General features: G+C 44.6%; 1 protein-coding gene across 38 annotated transcripts in view; it reads left to right on the top strand.

Annotated features, from left to right (window-relative positions):
- LOC147353366 (uncharacterized) overlaps window positions 1-21,274 on the top strand; it is a 478,153-nt gene that overhangs the window by 407,426 nt on the left and 49,453 nt on the right. For 2 of the 38 annotated variants that reach the window (XR_015145069.1, XR_015145071.1), the window contains one exon: window positions 1,098-1,152. The exons of 35 other annotated variants lie outside the window; for them this stretch is intronic. The gene's annotated coding sequence lies outside the window, so the exon portion shown is untranslated. Of the gene's footprint in view, window positions 1-1,097; window positions 1,153-4,357; window positions 4,564-21,274 lie in introns of all 38 variants that reach the window. One more of the 38 variants, XR_015145070.1, reaches the window with a different exon arrangement.

The raw sequence follows: 21,274 nt of genomic DNA, 5'->3' as shown, positions 1-21,274 counted from the left end.
TCAAATATTCAGAAAGGTTGGAAGAAGAGTACAGTAAATACCCATATGCACCGCCCCCCCCCGCCACACACACACCTAGATTCTGTCCTTAACATTTTAATAGATTTGCCTTCTCACATCTGTTTATCCAATCCTATATTTACTTAGCAATCCCATCTTTTCTATGCTAAAGGAATATAGAATTGAGGCAGCACTGGAATGAGATGGGGAGAGAAGACCTTTCTGTCCATGTGGTGTATCCGGGCATATATGAGCGTGAACACATGTGTGTACATACATGGCAGCCTGTGTTCATATGCTGAAGAGGATGATCCCCAGGAACAAAGACGTGGCTGGAGGACCTACTATTGGAGTGATGTGTGTAGGTGGGAAAAGGAGCACAGACTTCGGTTCAAGTGGGAAACTGGCCTTAGAGAGGTTCATCTCTAGTAATGAAAGAGGGTAGAGACCATGGACAGTCACGTGGATTGCATGAGATCAGCACCTTCAGCCGGTACTCTGGGCCTGCCTTCCGTTCCCAACTCTCCAGCAATGATGAGCTCTGAAACTTTGGGAGAATAGCTTACTTAACCAGCCTCTCGGGTCCTCTGGCACCTCAGCTGCAAAATGAGTCTAATTATGAATGTTATAGTCAGGCTCCAGGGAACTCTGGAAATTGTGCACTGGGGATGTTGGTTTTGTTGTTATTTTTGTTACACACACTTTCCCAGAAGAGCTTTGCAGGCTGCTGTGATTCTGTCCCTCTCCCTGCCTGGGGACTTGCAGATACTGAATGAACTACCCGGGACTTCTCAGGCTTTATGAAGGGACCCCCGTTAAGATCCCTTCAGGTTAGCTGATGGACCAGCATTCCGCTGGAGGGCAGGGAGCATAAGGAGTGTCACAGAGGACTTGAGCCCCTTTCTACTCGGCGCGGTCCCTGTTCACTACAGCCAGGGGCAGCGGCACCGGGTCCACTCCCCTCATCCTCCCCCTCTTTGTCTTGGGCCAGTGGAGCAGAGTCTAAGGCCTGGGATCCAGTGTTGACTGTTCTAGGCTCATGTTTATTCTAGCAAATGTGGTGTTTCTGTACCAAAGCGCCTTTGTTCTTTCTGCAGCTTTCCACATCTCCTTCCAAATGCTTGGAGTTATTTGCATCTGCAAAGAAGATAGGTGGGTGACCTGTCACAAGTAAGCACACACAGTGAAGACAATCTTACTGCAAAAATACATGAGATATATTTAGTGCTGCTTAATTAGAATTAGCTGTTTTGGATTCATTTTCCTTCCTTTATGGTGAGGCTTTACATTAAAACCCGAACACCCTGGGCTTGCACTTAGTATGATGGAGAAGCCACAGGGCTTGAGATCGGGGTAAATTAGGCTAGAATACAGATTCTCTCACCCCGGGCAAGGTACTACACCACTCTGTCGCAGTTTCCTCACCTATAATCTCAGGCTGATAGTTTTCTTATAAGGGTGCTGGAAGGATGGAGAGAGATCATGTATGCGAACAACCCCAGTACAGGGCCTGGAAAATAATAAGGTTCGTTACTGTTAGAAAGTGTTAGTCACTCAGTTGTGTCTCACTCTTTGTGACCCCAAGGACTGTAGCCCGCCAGGCTCCTCTGTCCAGGGAATTCTCCAGGCAAGAATACTGGAATGGGTTTCCATTCCCTTCTCCAGGGGATCTTCCTGACCCAGGGATCAAACCAGGGTCTCCTGCATTGGAGGCAGATTCTTTTCCATCTGAGCCACCAGGAAAGCCAAGGTTAGATTTTAACATAATGGACTGATGAGCATACCACCAGCCATAATGAAAATAATTAAATACCCAGACATGATAGCGGAGTGTGTGTTGTGTACCTGGGTTGGTGTCTTGTTGTCTTTATTGGCTGCATTAACCATGACAGATAAAGAGGTTATGCAGACACTGTTTTCTTCTTTGAAAGTAAACTCTTCTCAATAATTAAAATATGTAATTAACTCCCAATCAAATTCAGGTCGCCAACCTCTATTTTAATTTTTATTATTCTATTGTATTCTACAATATTCTACAATAATATTTACAATATTATTCTATTGTAAAATGACTGAATGATTCTCTTGTATGTTTGTCTGAGAGGTAAAATACAGGACATCTAGTTAAGTTTTAATTTCAGACAAACAAATATTTTATTCTAAGTATGTCCCAAGTTATACTGGGTTGGCCCAAAAGTTGGTTCGGATCTTATGGAAAGACCCAAACAAGCTTTTTGGCCAAGCCAGTATTTGAGATAGATTTTCGGATAAGCAATGACTTTTTACTATAAGTCTAACTGGGAATTCCAAGCTTTAATTTGCTCAGTTCCAGGAAATACAGCATCTGATGTGTGTGTGTTCAAAGGCAAGGAATCTTGAGCATGAGGTATGAGGCGTGTGGGTATGACAGAGGTCACGATGACCTCTGGAGAGGCAGGATTTCCCCAACCCTGATGTCTAACGTAAGGTTGGGATATCACCCACCCTCTCCTCTCCCACTTCTGAACGTCATCTCCTTTGTGGAAACCTTTGGCTTTTTTTTTGTTTTAGAGCTCAATTACGTAATGATGAAATTTTGCTACTTATCCAGTTAGATGGTCAGGACTTATTTCTGTTTCATTCAGTCCTGTATCCCCTGCCACACAGAGGGCTGGCACATAGTAGGTGGTCAGTGAAAGTTCACTGAGTAAATGAGCTGGTGTGGATGTGTCAGGGATACAAATTATGTTCCCAAATCTCTGCTAGGCAAAAGGATCCTGGGATGGATGAAACAGATTTAGTTCCTGCACAGCAAATGAGAAAAGTAACAGCTGAGAATACAGTATCACTTACCTGAGGGGATTTGATTGCTCTGCGCCTCAGTTTGCACATCCTATATGGAGATAATCCATCTGCCTCAGAGGATTGTATTGAGGGAAAATGAACATCCATATCTGTGTTTAAAACTATCTCTGTATCTACTGTGTGTGTTTGTGTGTTGAGGGTGAAGCCAGCTGGTAAATGCTAGATTTCCTAAATTAAGTGGTTCCTTTCCCTTTTTTTCATGTTGGAAAACTAGCATTGGGCTTTGTGTGCACCTTCTCCTGTTTCATCAGGGGAAGAGTAATGCCTTGACCAGAAAGGGTTCTAAAGGTCATGATTATAGCAGGTGGATTTTTTCTTTAAATATGGAATAAAATTTCCAGATGCATGTCTTTGATAGCTGAGGGACTTCATCACAGACTCAGGCAAACATTTGTACTTCTGCCTTCCAGAGGACCTCTGAAAATAGGGTGCTGATGATCTGACAAAATATCTCCACCTTTCCCTGGGAGTCCTGAGTTTCAGACAGACTGGGGAGGGGAGGGGGTGATGAGATCTTATAGCTGACTGTTGTCTTTCGGCTGTGTAAGTCTGGAGTAAATTAAAACCCTGAAACCAAATGACAAGACCTGGGGAATCTGTCCCCATGTGAGACTCCCTGCTCCTTGGGAAGATACTTTTGACCCTCTGTAAGGTGCCTAGGGAGCTCATAACAAAATCTTCTAATACACTGCTCTTGCTATTCGGAGCTCATGGCTTTTTCAAGGAGCTCAAAATCATTCACCAGCTACATGATTTCAGTATGAAACTAGATATTAAGTGCAAACCTTCAGCCAATAAAACAGTTTAGTTGAGAATGTAAATACCCCAAGGTCACAGAATACCGAGAGTGAAGTGCAGACGGCCTTGTGCTCTTCCTGCCCTTGTGCATCCCGCGGCCCTGGGAAGCACAAGCCAGCTTACGAGGGTGTTGTGAGAATACATTAGAGTTGCTGTGGGAGCACTGTCTGTTTTGTTCTATTAGGGTATGTCAGAGTTATTTCCTTCTCTCAGGGGTTTGTACACCTACTAATGCCTAAACTCAGCCTCTCTGCACCAGTACCAGATTGAATCTCAGAGACAGAGTTTTGAGTAAAATAGAAAATGATAGCTTTATTGCTCTGCTGGGCAAAGGGGGACACAGTGGGCTCATGCTGCTCCAAACTGTGTCCCAACACGGGGTAGGGATTTGGTGAGGAGTTTTATACCGATGGTTCAAGGGCAGGGTTGCTAATAAGGATGAGGGTGTGTGCAGGGTCTGCATTCCTTTCATCTGGCCTAAGGTAGACTCTTGATGAGCTTCTGAGGTTCTTAAGGTTATCAAACTGTGACCTTGTCTCTGGAATGAAGAATGCTTCATCAAGTGGTTAATGTCTTCCATTTATTGGGGTTTTAAGTTCTGCAGAAGAGCTCAAACATATCCCTGAAGGCAGAACCAGGACCCTGTCCCAAGGCTGCACTGTTGATTCGTGGCTTCTCCTCCCTTGACTCTGCATTCCCTCCTTTCCTTGGTTAGCAACTGTTTGAACTGCCCTTTGGAACACAAGGAAGATCATGGAGGCTGGAGCTGGCTCTCTACAAATGAGAAACCGGAGACACGGAAAGGCTTTGGCGCCCAGGAGCCCCGCAGCGTCTCCTGCTCAGCTTCACTACCACCAGGGGTGCTTTGATTCAAAGAGTGTGATTGGTGTTTGGAAGACCACCACAGAAAAATGTGGCCAGGTATTTGTTCAGGGGTATGCTTTCCTTTGGCCACCTGATGTGAGGAGCCAACTCATGGGAAAAGATCCTGATGCTGGGAAAGATTGAGGGCAGGAGGAGAAGGGGACGACAGAGGATGAGATGGTTGGATGGCATCACTGACTCAATGGACATGAGTTTGAGCAAACTCCAGGAGATGATGAAGGACAGGGAAGCCTGGCATGCTGCAGTCCATGAGATTGTAAAGACTCAGACACGACTTAGCAACTAAACAATGATGCTTTCCTTGCCTTCTCATGCTCCATCTGAAGATTTGAAGTCCTGAATTTCTCAGGTCTGTCATAAATTTCTAGAGTAAAAACTAGATTTATTAAATTGGGCACATTTGTTTCAAACCTATTCAATCCAGATAACAACTCATTTTAGCATGATTTTTCCACTTAATAAGAACACTTTTTCCAACTCGATTTGGCAGCTCTTAATAATCGCAGACAGAATAACTAGAGATGCAAGATATTAAAAAGTAGATTGTTGAAAGAAGGAACAGCAGTGCATGAGTTGAATAGCAGAATGTACCCAGCAATATGTCAAACACATAATAGAAGGCGATTTCATAGGATTTAAGAATCTAATAAGTTCCTAGAAAGACAAATCTTAGATGTCGAGCTGAGTAAATAAATGAAAAATTAAATCCATACAAGAGACAATGTATGGTGAAATTTTAATTCATTAATGGAAATTCCAAAAACTTCTGGAGTGAAGTACGGTGGGCTGGGTGGGCCGATTACCTGCAGAAGGATGTGAATCGGGTTGACATCAGACTTCTCAGCAGCAACAATGGATGCAGCAGGTAATGGATCAATATTCCCAAATGTCGTGGAGACAATTAACTTTGAATCTGGATTGCTAGATCCAGTCAAGTTTAATTCAAGCTTAAGGGTAAAATCCAGAGATTTTCTGATATGCAGAGGTTTGGAAAATTTGCCACATGCAAGATCCCTTGAAAAGAATTAACTAGCAACGAAGAAAAAATCCAGAAGAGAAGAAGTAGGATAAAAGAAACAACTGTTGAACAAATACATCAGGAAAAACCTTATTTTGGGGTTTAAAAAATTAATTTCCTAACTGGAATACTTCAGCTGATTTCAAATGCAGTGTGCTTGGGCTGCATAAAGGAGGCAGATGGAATTTAAAGCCTGCTGAAATTCTTGTAACATAGAGAACGTAGATGCTGATTATCTCTAAAATTGTTCTGAATAATCCATGTTCAAGTATGTTTATCAGAAGTATAAAGTACCAATTATAGAAATAGATCTGGAGTACAGTCCCCAGGCCACTAACTATTCTGGTTAGGGGAAACAGATCAAAAGAACCTCAATTGATTCAAGAGAAGTCAGAGAAGAAACAAAGAATTAGAAAATAACTGGAAAGAATGGCAAATAGAGAATGAATTAACTCCTTCATAGTATTGTAATTACTAATTATAGACTTGGACACTTATATCCAATACTATGAATGAGTTAATGTTGCTTGTTAAAAGACAATGATTCTCAGACTGAGAGAGAAAACCCAATCCTCTTTATGCCATTTGCCACAGGGACGTTAAATCACAGTAATAAAAAAAAAAAGTTCACGATGAAGGGATGTAAATATGTCCACAGATCAGAGTGCATTTAGATCAGGGGCCAATATGAGGACCACATACAGATCGTGGAGGCTCTTCAGGGAGTATCAGAAACTTGAAATCTCTCCTGAAGGGAAATGAGAAGAAATGTAAAGAATGGCATGACTTAATAAGATTTGCATTGGAGAAAGATTACTAGGCCCATCAGGAAAGTTTTCGAGGCAGGTCAAGCTTGTGGTGGGGAACATGCAGTAGATATTCAAGAAATTCATGCATGGAGCAGTAAAGAGCTGGACCGTGTCACAGCAGTGGAGAAAAGATGGTCAGTATTGTTGATTTCAAGGAGACAGACTCAGTAAGACTTGGAGATGAGGGGAAGAGAATTGCAAGTTGGTGCACAGGTTTCTGAAGTGCAAGCCCTGGGGGGCATCTTCACCAAGATGGGAACACACGGGGAAGAAGATACAGGGAAGGAGATGATGAACTTGTGCCTTGGTGTACTGGGGTGTTGAGCGACAGTTGATTCTCAAGATTCAGATTTTGATTGGCTATGCAGATCGTAGAGCCACTGTCTTACCAGGGGAAGGAGTCATCATTAATTTATAATCGGAGCTTGTACTACAGAGCCAGACTTGCTTCTAAGAGGTAATATTCTTTAGATCCATCGTCTGAAAAGCTGTAACTCTGACACGAGGCCTGACTCTTTCCTTTTACATTCAGTGGAGAGAAAAAAAGGAATGAAAATAATCACGTCTTCCTCAACCCAATTAGGAAACCTGAAGATCTGATGAAGCAAAGATCATCTCAGTCACTGAATTCCCAAGGCTGTGCAGCGATGGGAATGGTGTAGGTGAGAAGGGGAAGGATGGGACTGTTCTCGATGCCTTCTGGCATGAAATGAAGCACTAACAGCAAAACATTTAGGAAAATTAAGAAGCCCCTTGTTGCTCTCTGAGGAAAAGCAGCCCCTTGGGTGAAATGGTTGCTAATTATCCTTCTATCTAGTCATTAGTTGAATGTGATAATTGACTTCACAGATTACAAATGACAAGATTTTTTTGAGCTTTCCCCAGGAAAAAAAAAAAAAAAACACCCCCTACTCTCCCCATACAAAATGAAAAGACCTAGAGTGGAAACAGGGGCTTATCACAGTGTGGTCTGCTTGGAAATTCCCAAGATCATTGATTGGGATAAGATCTTCCAAAATGTGGAGACGCTCCAACCAAAAGAATAAAGAGTTCCCTAGATTCCTCTTCTTCCTCATATTTGAGAGAACTTCTGGGAGACACCTGCATTTGTGTGGCTAACCAGATTCCAAATTGAGTTACTTCCCAGATCTAACTGTTTTCTCAACCTGACAGGAGGGAAATGTAGATGGAACCCGGTGACTCTGTTTTCAGTCCTTGGAATTTGCTGTATTTTTTCTGAAACTTTCAGTTGTTCATTGTTAACTGCTTCCCGAAGGAGCTGACTTTTGAGCCACGACTTGAAGGAGGGAGGCATTTTCTGAGTAGAACGGCATCAGGTTAGTCTTCTTTCAGAAAAAAGGGCACTCACCCTCCCCTGTGCTTCTACGGCACTCTGCAAATACTTCCTTTACAGTTGTGGGATCTGCACCGGATTTATTTGTAATACTTGTAAGACTATTCTTTATTATTAAATTTATGCTTTAAAAATTAAGATACACTCCCCAAAGAACTCAGGATTTGGAATCTCCTGGGTAGAGTTAAACAATCTATTCAGATAACCAGCTAATGAGTATGGATGTGAGAATGGATGCAGTTGCCAATGGTAATAACTAAATTGCAGTGGAGGAGGCAGGAAGGCAGGAAGACCCGGTCAGTAGAGAAGTGACTCTCATTCTGTCTCTATTTCATTTGAGGGGAAAACAATGTTCTCCCAAATCAATGGATTCTAGTATCTGGAGAGCCAGAGGGGTGGGTTTCCTTGGGAGCCTTTGCATCAGAGATACGGATTTCCTGGAAAGATTTGAACACCAGGGGAAGGGAGTTGGGCTCAGATGTCTCCTTCAGTGAGAATGGGTTGGAGTCAGAAGGCAGGTGGTTTGGGAGGGCAGCAACAAGTCACCCAGCAGAGGCTGGGTTATTGCTTTGATCCAGGTAAGAAGGAAATAGTAGCTTCTCAGAAATGTATGAGGAATCCAGGGCTACTCTGTTCTGTGTAAGCCCCCACTTCCTCAACCAAGCCCTTGACTTTCCAGTGTAGCCAGAGGTGGGGCTTGCAGATACTGTCACTGTGAGTGATAAGCCATACAGATCCTATCACTATGAATGACTTGGGACCAGGCAAAGCTATGGTTTTTCCAGTGGTCATGTATGGATGTGAGAGTTGGACCATAAAGAAAGCTGAGCACTGAAGAATTGGTGCTTTTGAACTGTGGTGTTGGAGAAGACTCTTGAGAGTCTCTTGAACAGCAAGGAGATCAAACCAGTCAATCCTCCAGGAAATCAACCCTGAATATTTGTTGGAAGGACTGATGCTAAAGCTGAAACTCCAATACTTTGGCCACCTGATGTAAAAGAACTGATTCATTGGAATAAACCCTGATGCTGGGAAAGATTGAGGGCAGGAGAAAGGGACGACAGAGGATGAGATGGTTGGATGGCATCACTGACTCAATGGACATGAATTTGGGTAAACTCCAGGAGTTGGTGATGGACAGGGAGGCCTGGCGTGCTGCAGTCCATGGGGTTGCAAAGAGTCGGACGTGACTGAGCGACTGAACTGAACCGTTAGTGGCTGATGAGAAGGAGCGTGGGGAGAGTGTGTCCTGAGCTTTCATTCTGTGCTAGTTACTATCCTAACACTTTATACGCATGAAATAGGGCTGACATTTTATCTCCTAAGGAAAGAGGAACAGTTAATATCCCTTGGACAGATGAGAAAGTGAGGCTTGTAGAGGTTCACTATTGTGCTTAAGGAGAAGGAAAACTTCTGAAAATGGGAAAACTGAGTCCTATTTCAAAATTCTGAGTAAGAACATTTGACGTTCAGAGGACGAAGCTGTTCCTAATAGCTTGTTAGACCAAGGCATCTAAGTTGAGAACTGGGAGCCATGTCTAAGAGCTGACGTGAGGAGCTGGGGGGCATCAGGGTAGCAATGATGCCAAGAGCAGGAACTATCTGGGTCAAATAAATGGGCAGGGGCCCCAGAGAAATACTGAGACCAGAGACCAGCAGCCTAATGTTGTTGACAGAACTCTTAGCAGGTTGTTCCTAGGAAGTTGTAAAGTCCACTGAAAGGTCCTAGGATGGAATGGCTAGGCACCCTTCTTAGAGGGAGGGTGATACCTTTTATAGTTCAGGGAGGCAATTGTGTGCTGGAGGAGGGGCTTTGGAGACAGCCAGGGAGGTGTGCTGTGTGACAGACTCAAAGTTAACTTTAACCGGAAGGATTCAACCTTGTATGCAGCTTGACTTTGTGCTGATACTGCCTACTTGACCTTGGATGAGTGACTATCCTCTCTTTGTTCATTTTTACAAGGCAGATCTCATCTAATACTGACATGACATGGTTGTAGGGAGAATTCCGGGGGATAATGTAGATAAAATTATGTGGCATTTGCCTCCCTCCTCAACCTCTTCCCTCCTGGACACAGTCCCCTTGGTGGCTGACAGAGCGTAGAAGGGGAGTTGAGTGCATGCTTGGTGGAGCCTGGAGAACTCCTCAGGAACCCGTGATTGACAGCTTCAGCTCCTCCCGGGACTGGTTGGGAGGGAAAGGGCAGGCTGGTGGGACGTGTACAGTGGTAACTCGGAGCAGCACCAGCGGAAATCCTTTTTGAAAGAGTCACTGTGAACTTCTTATCCTGTAGGCAGGCCTGACCTAGTATGCCCAGGTTCTGTTTGAATTGAGAAATAAAATACAGGGAACCGTGCTAAGCACTTACTCGTTAGACACTTAATGCCACCTCCACTGGGAAGGGATGTTGGACGTTGAGGCCAGGCTCAGGGAAGAAGGAGGGACTCTCTGTTGGCCTTTCCTGGGTCAGAGCCCAGCCTTGCTGCGTGCTTCACAGCTGCCGCCACTGGGAGAAGCAATTTGTCAACTTTATACCTTTCTGCTTTATGGTCTGGTGACTTAATAGGATTCGACCTTCCCTGGATTCCATTTCAGTTGGGTCAGACACTGCACTTCAAGTTAAAATTGGGGCTCTGACACAGATGATGAGGAATGGGTGAGGTGTGTGGACTCGTACCCATGGGAGGACTCTAGCTCCAGATGCTCTGAGCCAGAGAGACCAGTCCCTGTGTCCACGTGGTTACCCGGCCAGAGCTCTAGACTTAACATAACACTGTGACCATCCTGCCTCCCCCCAGCACTGCAGTGGACCTACTCAGCTATCGACCCATTGGGAGGAAGCCTCAGTGCTTATGCAGCAGTGGAATGGAATTCAAAGATGGGCAAAGACACTGTCACTGCCAGGGGCTCCTAAGATGACAGCTTTCACTTGGCCAGTCTGTGTTTAGCGTCGCTGTGTTGTCAGTCACTGTGGCAGACAGCGAAGGGAATGGAAGGATTTCAGCCACGTTGCCAAGGAACTTGCCTTCCAAGTGAGAGAAAGTCAAGGGCATGCATGACTGTAATACAAGGCAGAAAATGATCAGACTAAGGAGGAAAGCTGTTATAAAACAAGATGGGAGAGCGAAAGCTTTGGGGGTGTTGCGAGACAGGTGAGAAGCCTGGAAGGCTTTATAAGTTGAAGTGAGCTTCTGAAGAGGAGAGGGATGTGGGCAAGCGGGCCTTGAGATGAGGGAAGGTCAGTCTCAGAGGAGACAGGCATAAAGGCAGAGGTCAGGGGTGTGGCGTCATGCCAGGCATAGGGAACAGAGTGGTCCATGGTGTCTCGGGCTGGGGTGTTCCTGGGAGACCTGCGCTGGTGATGGGCATATAGCCAGAAGTAAGAGCTAAGGCTTCCTGGGACAGTGCTATGGATCACTGTTTTAAGCACTTTTTGTGTATAATATGGGCTTCCCAGGTGGCACAGTGGTAAATAACCTGCCTGCCAATGCAGGAGACACCAAGTTCAGTCCCCAGGTCAGGAAGATTCCCCTGGAGTAGGAAATGGCAACCTGATCCAGTATTCTTGCCTGGAGAATTCCATGGATAGAGGAGCCTGGCGGGCTACAGTCCATAGGCTCACAAAGAGTCGGACGTGATGGAGCACATGCGCTTGTATAATATATGTGTGTGTCTGTTACATCATCTGTATCTGAGCACTGATTTGAAGGGAAAGAGATTATACTTACTAAATCTTCACATCCCTATGAGTTGTTACTATTATTCCCATTTGATAGTTGATGAAACGAAGGCTAAAATAACAAAATCTGTAAGTAAGTTGTAGTGTCACTTGTAGCTTAGGCAGAAGGATGGGTTTCAAAGGCAGAGAGGAGGGAAGGAAGGAAGGTAGATGTCTCCCAGGACCGACTCTCTCCTGAACGGGGTCCACTGGCAGCCAGTCCCCAGGCAGGGTCTGCGTGTGCAGCCTGCAGTCGCTCCAGAGCAGCTGTCCTCGGCCTTTTCGGCACCAGGGACCAGTTTCACGGAAGATAACTTTTTCCATTGACTGGAGTGGGAGGGTTGGTTTGAGGATGATTCAAGAACATTGCATTTATTGTGCACTTTATTTCTGATATTATGACGTCAGCTCCACCTCAGATCACCAGGCCTTAGGTCCCAGAGGTTGGGAAGCCCTGCAGAGGACAGAGCAGCCCATACGCACGGCAGTACTGCTCCCTTCTGATTCCTGACCTCTGGACTCTGTGGGCACGGCAGGCTCTGAGTCATGTGCCCTTTCTGTGCGTCATCCCCTGCTGGTATCACATGGTTGATGCCCTTGGCTTTCTCTAAACGAAGGTGTCACTGAGACGCAGCTCAGGGAGGATCATCGAGGAACATGAGGGAGGTGGTTGGGGACCAGTGTCCTGTGATGAACCAGGAGGCCCGTCATCCGCCCACTGTGTCCAGAAGGAGCTGACTGCAGAAGGCAGATGGTCTCACCTTTGGGATGATGGGCTCCAGCCAGGGGTTCAGAGTCTGCCCTTGACCACTTCGGTGGGTCTTCATCTCATCCAGGAGCTACTAAAAGTGAATAACAGGAGCTTTTCATGAAAAAATGAGTTTTGTCGACTTTTGGGACACTAATCCTTCAGAAATAAGTTGAAAGGATTTTATTATGAATGTTTATCGTAGCACTGTATGCATTAAACAAAAAGTGAAAACTCTCCAAATGACTAGAATGCTAGCAATCCATCAACAGGGAAGTGATTGAATAAACCGTGGTATTTTGGTGCATTTGCACTGTAGTAGATTTCAAAGCTACTCCAGTGAACGATAAAGATCAATGTCCATTAATCTGGAAAGATGTCCAGGAAAACACTGTCGATGACACAAAAAGATGCTGCAGAATAATGTATAAAACTTTATATGATTTTTTAGTGAAAAAAAAGGAGGAAGAAAAAGAATAAGTAAACCTGTATATCTTTGTCTGCGTGGCTATAAGCATAGCTAAAACAAGAAACAGAACAATTAAAAAAAATGGTATCATTTCATTATCTTAAGGCAAGGCATGAATTTGAAGAAAAATAAATTTTAAATTCTTTATAAAGTTTCTTATTTAACTTCATAAAAAATCATGCATTTATTTTATAATTAAAAGTCCAACAAGCTAAGCATTGTTATATGGATGAAATTGAGGGAAGAAAGGGAAGTAGAGCTACATTACACAGTACATTAAATGCCAGAATATAGACTCTGTGATTCATATTATACACCAGAATTTTTAAATACAGTTTCCAAGTGACATGAGTACCATAAAATACCTCTAAAACAGTTTTTTGATAAAATAATTTGTGGAAAGTTACCCAATATATTCTATTATATCCATGGGTCACCAATATACTTATCAACCTACTTATCAATATCTTGTCAAAGCCATGGAGAAATCCTGCATTTAAACATATTTTTCGAAAGTACTACTCTAGTTTCCCAGATGTATTTTCAGAAAACCTTTCGTTTGCATTACATTTAGCTGGAAAACACTCGGTAAAATGCTTGAAAAAAAAAATCCTTGATTTTATGGTAATGAGTAGCTTCTGGAGGAGTAAGAAGAGTTGGACAGATTTTCAGGGAACGATGTCATGAGAGCCACATGCTTGGTAAAGGAGGGATCCAGGGTAAAGACAACCAGCTGGGGAGGAGGAGACAGTGGCATGAAAGAGGACAGAGGTGTGGAAGTGGAGAGTAAGGAGAGCTGGGACTTGTCTGCATAAAGTCAGCAGGGTGTGGTGAGAGGAGGCATGGGAAGGTCAAGGGAAAGGAGTCAGAGAGCATCTGTGTTTTTTGCTGTGGGGTGTCTGGTGCTGCTCTGAAATGGGGAATGCCAGGAGAGGAGCAGTCTGTGATCCAGGAGGATGGGGATCAGGAGGGGCGTTTGAAGAAATGTCCAGTGAACAGGTGGATGTACAAACCCCAACTCTTGTGAACCACACTAATCTATCACCAGTCAGGAAAGAGGATGTTGGCCTTACTGGACTAAATTTTCACCTGATAACCCTGCGGCCATAAAGCCAGGACCGAGGTCCCTCCAGGAGGAGATGCGGCCCCAGCAGGAGTTCTGTCCCTTAGAAGATTGAGTCTTGCTAAGCGAGCCTTTGACAGCACAGGGAAACACTTTCTTGCCTTTTTTTCTGAGACTCATTCTCTTGTGCCTGGAATTCTGAGAGGGTAGACCTCACACTGTGGGCTCCAGGGTGGTATAAGTTTATCGAGGCCAACCTGGTGCTAGAATGAATATGCCACAGAGTTCAGAGATCAAGTCAGATCTGCTAGGTCAAGTGATCTGATTTTCAACTTTTACAAGTTGCTCTGAGTTTGTTTCCCTTTTGTTTTTCCCAAGACATTTATCAGTCTGAATTGGAGGCACAAAGAATTAAGGGGAGGGTTCTGTATCCATAATGGGGATGATATTTACATGACAAACAGCACCCCCTGAGGCCAATGTAGACTTGACAGCAGAAGTTGGTGAGAAGTCTCTGGAGCAGGGTGATTATTAAGGGCAGAGTTTTAGGTAGAGAGAGGTCCAGTCACTACTCCCCACTCAAGCATTATTCCTCTTTTCAACCTTTAAAGGAGGTTTTCCAAACAGGGACCTAAGGCACAGTGACTTCACGTTCTCTTCCTCTGGTCATTAACCATCTTTAGTTCATAATGGCTGCCATGTCTAGGTGAAGGAAAAATAACCTAAGGGGTTTTCCCATTCTGTTCATTGTCCAGTTGCTAAGCTGTGTCCCACCTGTTGTGACCCCATGGGTGGTAGCATGCCCGGCTTCCCTGTCCATCACTATCTTCCAGAATTTGCTCAAGTCAGTGATGCCAACCAACCATCTCATCCTCTGCCACCCTCTTCTCCTCCTGCCCTCAATGTTTCCCAGCATCAGGGTCTTTAACAGTGAGTTGGTTCTTCACATCAAGTGGCCAAAATATTGGAGCTTCAGCTTCAGCATCTGTCCTTCCAGTGAATATTCAGGGTTGATTTCCTTTAGGATTGACTGGTTTGATTTCCTTCCTGTCCCAGGGACTCTCAAGAGTCTTCTCCAGCACCACAGCTCAAAAGCATCAATTCTTTGGCACTCAGGCTTTTTTATTCTGTTCATAACATCCACCACAATACCTGTCTCCCCTATTCACTAGAAACGGTATGCATCTTGAGGACAGATTGGTGAGGTTTCAAGTTCTCCTTCATACCACGTTTAGAGCTATTTTGTGTTAAGAAGAAAGGTTGCTGTCACAGAAGGTCAGATCTTCAGGACATTTCTCACCCTAGTATGAGACTCAGACATAGTCACACAGGATGGCAAGACCCCCCAAAGCAGCACCTGTGAGCTGTCGTCTGTTGGGACGTAGCTTTGTTACAGAGCAGTATCAATGAGATTGATTTGAAGATGGGCTCTTAGGTTGTCAGCGGGCCCTTGGGCTTAGGATCAGAAGGCAGTGGCTGAAACTTAGGGACTTCCTGGTAATTCTCACTCCATGTCTAGTTAGGTTCTACCCAGAGCTTTGTATTTTATTTTTCTCTCTTATGAAAAATACACTGTAGATTATGTAGTTCATTTGAAGCAAATTGCCCTAAGTAACCCCAAAGAGCATGTCCTCTCCAACTGTCAATTTCAGCAAGGGAATTCTTTCCGAGACCAGGAGTGGTTTTGTTCTGGGATCATGCAGGTTGTTTGGGGCAGAGCCAGGCATGCTGACTTCCTGGTAGTGTTACACAATCATGACATGTAACTTCCGCAGTTGAATGTAAAGACAAAGATTGAATGTCTACCAAGTATTGGGTGCCATGCTTTGTCCTGGAGAAACAAAGTTGGGAATGAATTGTTCTTTCCTGGAGACACAGACAGTACACTGGAGGAGCCTCAGACAATGGGGCGATCCATGCCCAAGAGCGTAAGTCTCATGAAGCAAAGGCTTTAGTTTCTTCGGTCGTTTGGTGTTTCTGCAGAGCCTGACACAGCACGTGGCACCTAGGAGGTGATGCATTTGCACTTGTTGGATGAGTCATGGGTAGAGGTTTGTACAGGGAGCTGTGTTCTCACCACTTTTGAAAGTTATTCATTCTGTTAACAAAGCCACAGGATTCTGAGAAAGCTCAAGAGAGGGTTGTTGGTGAGATACATTTTAGAGGTTGACAAGAAGCTCACCAGAAACATAGATGATTATAGAGTCGAGGTAGAGCAAAGAGCACCACCAGGAGTGTGGACTTATTTCCATGCCAAGGTCTTGGGATGTGGGCATTCTCAGCCCCGTGTGTGGTCAGAGCCCACCTGTGGGTGGACTGGAACAGCAGGGGGAAGAGACCAGGGGCCTGATCATGTAACGCCTCTCAGTCTTTGCAAAGGAGATTTTATCTTTTGACAGTGGTCAACTAGAAGGAGATTTCTTGTTATAGGCAACCACTTATGACCTGCAGAATAGGGTAAATGACTTTTTTTTTTTGCTGTGACTATAATGTTTGATTTCTCAGAGAAAAGTGCCAGATGAGCTCTGCAAACAAGTGAGACTAAATGGGACTAAAATGTCTCATCGCTCCTGTGGCAGATGTAGTGCACACTGGGGCCTCGGGGCCAATCTGGTCCCTGGGAATGCACACAGTCCCTCCAGTCCTGTGGTGTTTGCAGGAGGCTCAGCGGCTCAGTCCCATTTAAATGCCAGATTTCAGGGGAGGGCCGGGGGAAAGGTGTGAGGTGCGGTACAGGTGATCTTTGCAATAAGTGCAGGAGAAGAGTGTATTGCAGATGGGAGAGGAAGGCAGATAGTCTTAAAAAGCAAAGTAGCTTTGTTAGGGTGGAGTGGAGGCTGGGGAGACATCAGTCTTAGAATTAGATGGGCTCAGAGTTAAATCCAGACTTGGTCCCTTAAGACCTAGGGGTCGAGGTTTTTGCTTAACCTCTGTGAACCTCAGTTTTCTCATCTGAATAATGGGGCTAGTAGATTTATCATATGGGATGGCTGTAAAAGTGAGATGAAATGCTAGTTGGTAGATTGTGCTCTCTGCCTCCTTTCTCTCCTTTTTCCAATAATAAGGCTTGATGCTGTGGGGCATTCAGAAAGGGAGAACTGGTGTCCCTGGCTCATTAAAGGAACCGATGGCCATGGTGGGATGTAACTGACCTTAGCAAGTGGTAGACAACAACCAGGATGGGAGAAAGGTCTTGATGCAGGGCTGCAGTGCTCAGGGCAGGGTATGGACCTTCCCATTGGTGCACAGGAAGAGCAGAGTGGGCTGGAAGACCTTGGCATCTAGGATAGGTGCTAAGAATTTTGACATTTTGGAGCTGAAAATAAAAGATGGGGAGAGAGCTCTTTGAACAAAAGGTGTTTAAGCAGTGTAAGTTATGTTGGGCGTGACACAAGTTGGGAAAAAGAAGGGGTGCAATAGGCTATAAACCTTTAGAGACGTTCAGGGCGGTATTGGAGACCCAAAAGTCCTGAGAGGGCTTCCCAGGTGACTACGTTGTAAATAATTCACCTGTCAATGAAGGAGATGTGGGGCTGATCCCTAAGTCAGGAGGATCCCCTGGAGGAGGAAATGGCAACCCACTCCAGTATTCTTGTTTGGAAAATCCCATGAATAGAGGAGCCTGGCAACCTACAGTCCATGGTGTCCCAGAGTTAAGACATGACTGACTGAGTAACACTCACTTTTGGGGCTTCCCGGATGGCTCAGAGGGTAAAGCTCTTTAGACCAAAGCTCCTTCCAATGAGGATGGGTGTTCTGAGAGTCTTAAGTACCTCTTGACAACTTTCTTAACAAGTGGGGGCATGTAAACAGTGGACCGCTGTTCTTCCTGGATGAGAAAGTGTCAGCATGGACGTTCCAAAGGTCCTGTTACAGATGAGGCAAGCGATGGTCAACTAAGGTAACAGACTTGTTTATTTATCAAATGTTTATGAAGTGTATTCAATATGAACTTTGGGGGTTCAGAGATCAAAGAGGCTCATAGCAGTAAGTGTGATCTCTGCCTAAATCAGTTCTGTCTCTGCTCTGCTGAAGGCCCAATAACAGCCTCCTACTTGCCTTCAAATAACCTCCTGGACACAACTGATAAGGTCGCATGTGACCTGGTGCTTACAGCTCTGTACTTATCTCATGCTTCTTGTCCCTCTTGGCTATTCGATTCCTTGAATAGATTCACACGTGACAAGCTTTTGCTGGCCTCAGGTCCTCCTCACAGGCAGTTCTTTCTTATTGAAACCCCCTTTCCTCTGCTTTTCATACAACAGATTATTTCTTATCTCTCAGATCCTAGTTAAAAATGTTTCGTCCTCAAAAGACTTTCCACGATCAGTCTAGCTACTATCCATGTCCTTATTTTTTTTCTTAAATTTCACTGATGTATAGTTGATTTCCAATGTTGTGTTAATTTCTGCTGCACAGCAAAGTGACTCAGTTATACGTATACATATATATATATCCTTTTTCTTATGGTTTATCACAGGATATTGAGTATATTTCCCTGTGCTATACAGCAGCTTCCCACTAGCTGTTTTACACATGCTAGAGTATATAAATCAATAGTACTCTCTCAGTTAGTCCCTCCTCTCCTTCCCCCACAGTGCCCATAAGTTGTGGGGCAGAGGATTTCAGGCAGAAGGAGTAACAAATATGCTAGATTAGGTACACAATAAATACTTTTTTAGTATAAGAATATCCCAGGAAATATTTGGGACATATTTGTACCAGGACATATATGTTGTTTAGCTGAAATTCATATTTTACTGGGCATTTGTATTTTATCTTATAATTCTACATATATTCTAGTAAGGACCAGCAATAGCACAATAGGCTTGGGTGAGAGAAAGATGAAGGGCAGATGAACTCAAGGTGTCTTGGGGAGCAGGGGATGGCAGGCACAAAGGCTCAAGGGCATTGCCCTGTGAAAATACCAAATTGTTGGGCCAAGGAGCACGGCTTTGATTCTGTGAGCAATGGATTATAGACGGGAGAGTAGCCAGACAGGATCTCATCAAACCTCTGAACACCAACCTCACCTTCTTCTACCACAAAGAAGTTCTCCCAGTTCTCTTGGAGCTGGTGATAATACATTCCATGTAGGAATGGGAATGTGGGTTGTCTTTGGTCTGTATGTACTGTTGTTTGTGGGAGTTGGTTTGAGTTCCAGTTCTATGTGAGCTGGGTAAGTTGCTTCCCCTCACTGGGTGTTGGCCATCCCATCTCTAAAATGAAAGGATTGACCAGATGTCTTTAAGGCCCCTCTGAGTTTAAACAACGTTGAGTTCTTATTTTGAGACCCCATAATACATTCTAGTATGGTATCCGGGAAAACAGTTTAATGGCGAAGACTTCAGTGTCCACTCTCAATGCCTTGCAATGTGCGACTGCCTCTTTCCTTAGACCGTATCTTAGGATGGCTTCCCTAGCAATGGAGTCTAAGACATGGATGATTCTTATGCAAGTGGCTTCTTGAAGGAGGATATTTTAAGGAAAAGGAAACTGAGAGGAGTAAAAATAGGGCAAGAGAAAATAAGTGAAGAAAGGATGTTTTCCCAGCCATAGACTTGTTTTTGGACTGATCTCATGAGGAGTTCTGAAGAGGTATGGTCCCATCGTAAAGAAAGTCCTGTAAGTGACTCTCATGTCAGTCATTTGTTGGCTACATGAAGCCACTGTGGGGGCACAGCTGGGAATCACCTCTCAGTGCACTCTGGTCTTGTGGCTCCTGTTCGTCAAGGTCAGTTCTTCTGAGAGATTGCAGCTCTGAGCCATGAGCAACCAGCATTCATGGGGGTTGGGAGATGGGTGCCCCCACCAGCAAAGAGGATCTAGGCAGAATAACTAAAGGTGACCGCTGAAGTAGTTAGTCCTCAGAACACCTAAGAAAAGATGTGTCATTGGAAGTATGAGTAAATAAGAGCCTAAGGAGATAAGGACAAAGGCTCTAACATACTATGTGAACACTTTCAAGGCACATCTTTTTATCTGGGACTCACTTTCTGTATCTATGAAGTGGGAACACTAGATCACACTTTCTCTCAGTAGTCTGTCACTGCTCCAATATTCACAGGCTCGGAGTTCAGCTACCTTAGTTCAGACTCTAGCTCTTCCACAAGTCTGTCTGGGTTTGCCCAGATGAATGTCCTTTGGACTTTAATAGTCACTGATGAGCCTCATCTGTAAACTGGCAACAGTCATAACAGCAATAACAGCACACATCCTGCACAGTTAGTATAAAGATGAGTGGGATATAAAGTGTACATAAAGTGCTGAACTTGCATCCTCTTTTGCTCCCTAATATCAGTCACGCACACCTTAGTAAGAAATGTAGAACATGTTGTCCTGGGAAATTTCTTAACCAACTCCATTTTTTTCTGATTGAGGGATGAAGGCATGTTTTCTTATCTGTAATAATTACTAAGAAAATAAATTTAAGCTGTGCTATCTGTAGTCAGGCTGGGTACTTAGGAATAGGGTTCGAGGTCTTGCCTGGGCTCCTGAATCTACCACCAGGCAGCCGCCAGCTTTCTAAGCCCTGTGCCTTATGTGCCTTCAGGCAGTGTCACGGGAGGTTTAAGGGAGCTGGGGAGACCTCAATGAAACTTGTTCTCAGCATACTGCCTTAGGAAACCGCACGCAGATGGGCTTGTGCTGATTTGAGGAAACAGAAGGAAAATAATTCATGGTTTCAAAACTTGACATTTTTTATCTTCCCACCAGATATGTCATGTGCACTATATTTGCAGCACTTCTTGGCCTGACTTTCTCAAGCTTTCTCAAGCTCAAGATTCAGGAATTATACTTGACATTTCCTCCCAATATGGTCACGAGAGGCAAAGAGGAAGGGCTCTGTCATTGGTAGGGAAAGAAATGCGGGCTTTGGAGACGACCAGACCAAGGTCCAAGTACAGGCTCCAGTATTGAGTCATCACGGGATCTCCTTCATGTTTTCTCCCTCTGAGCTCAACGCTCTGCAACCGTGAAATGGGAATAATCACTGGTTCCCAGGGATGGCACAGGACTACAGGGCAGTCAAGCCTATGCAGTGCCTGTTTAGGCTACAAGCACGTAGGTCAGCCTATACCTTCAGAAGAACTTACGTAAGTAGCTCTCGTGAGGTTGTTCTCACCCCTAAGAAAACTGTTCAGAGTCTTACAACAGTGCATCTTAGAGGCAAATCTCAACAAATGTCTCACTCACTCTGAAAGGGAGTTCCTGACCACTCTCCTATTCTACCTTCTTCCTCTGTCAGCTCCTTCTCTCCTCCCCAAGCTTGGCACCTGTTATAGCCATGATCCCACATCTCATGAACTGACCCCCATGGAGAGAATTCCCACATTGCAAGGTGGAGAGGATCTTGAAAACTGGTCACATAAAGTGAACCTGACCTCTCTCCATGCTGCCGCATCAGCAGTTCTAACAGTGAGGAGGATGAAGACCTAGATGGTCAATGAGCCACACGGCTGGGAAGGGAGGAAGGCATTCCATGTGATACAGCTGGGAGCCAAAGCCAGGAGGTGGACAGATCGGGCCCACACCTGTGTATCACTGGGAGGCCTGTGGGAGCCTC

Source organism: Bos grunniens, chromosome 18 (assembly GCF_055505025.1).
Source record: "Bos grunniens cultivar Pamir isolate PY7600 chromosome 18, Bosgru_T2T1.0, whole genome shotgun sequence".
NCBI lineage: Eukaryota > Metazoa > Chordata > Mammalia > Artiodactyla > Bovidae > Bos > Bos grunniens.
The sequence above is the reverse complement of the archived record's forward strand: the minus strand, read 5'-3'. Positions and strand labels throughout refer to the sequence as shown.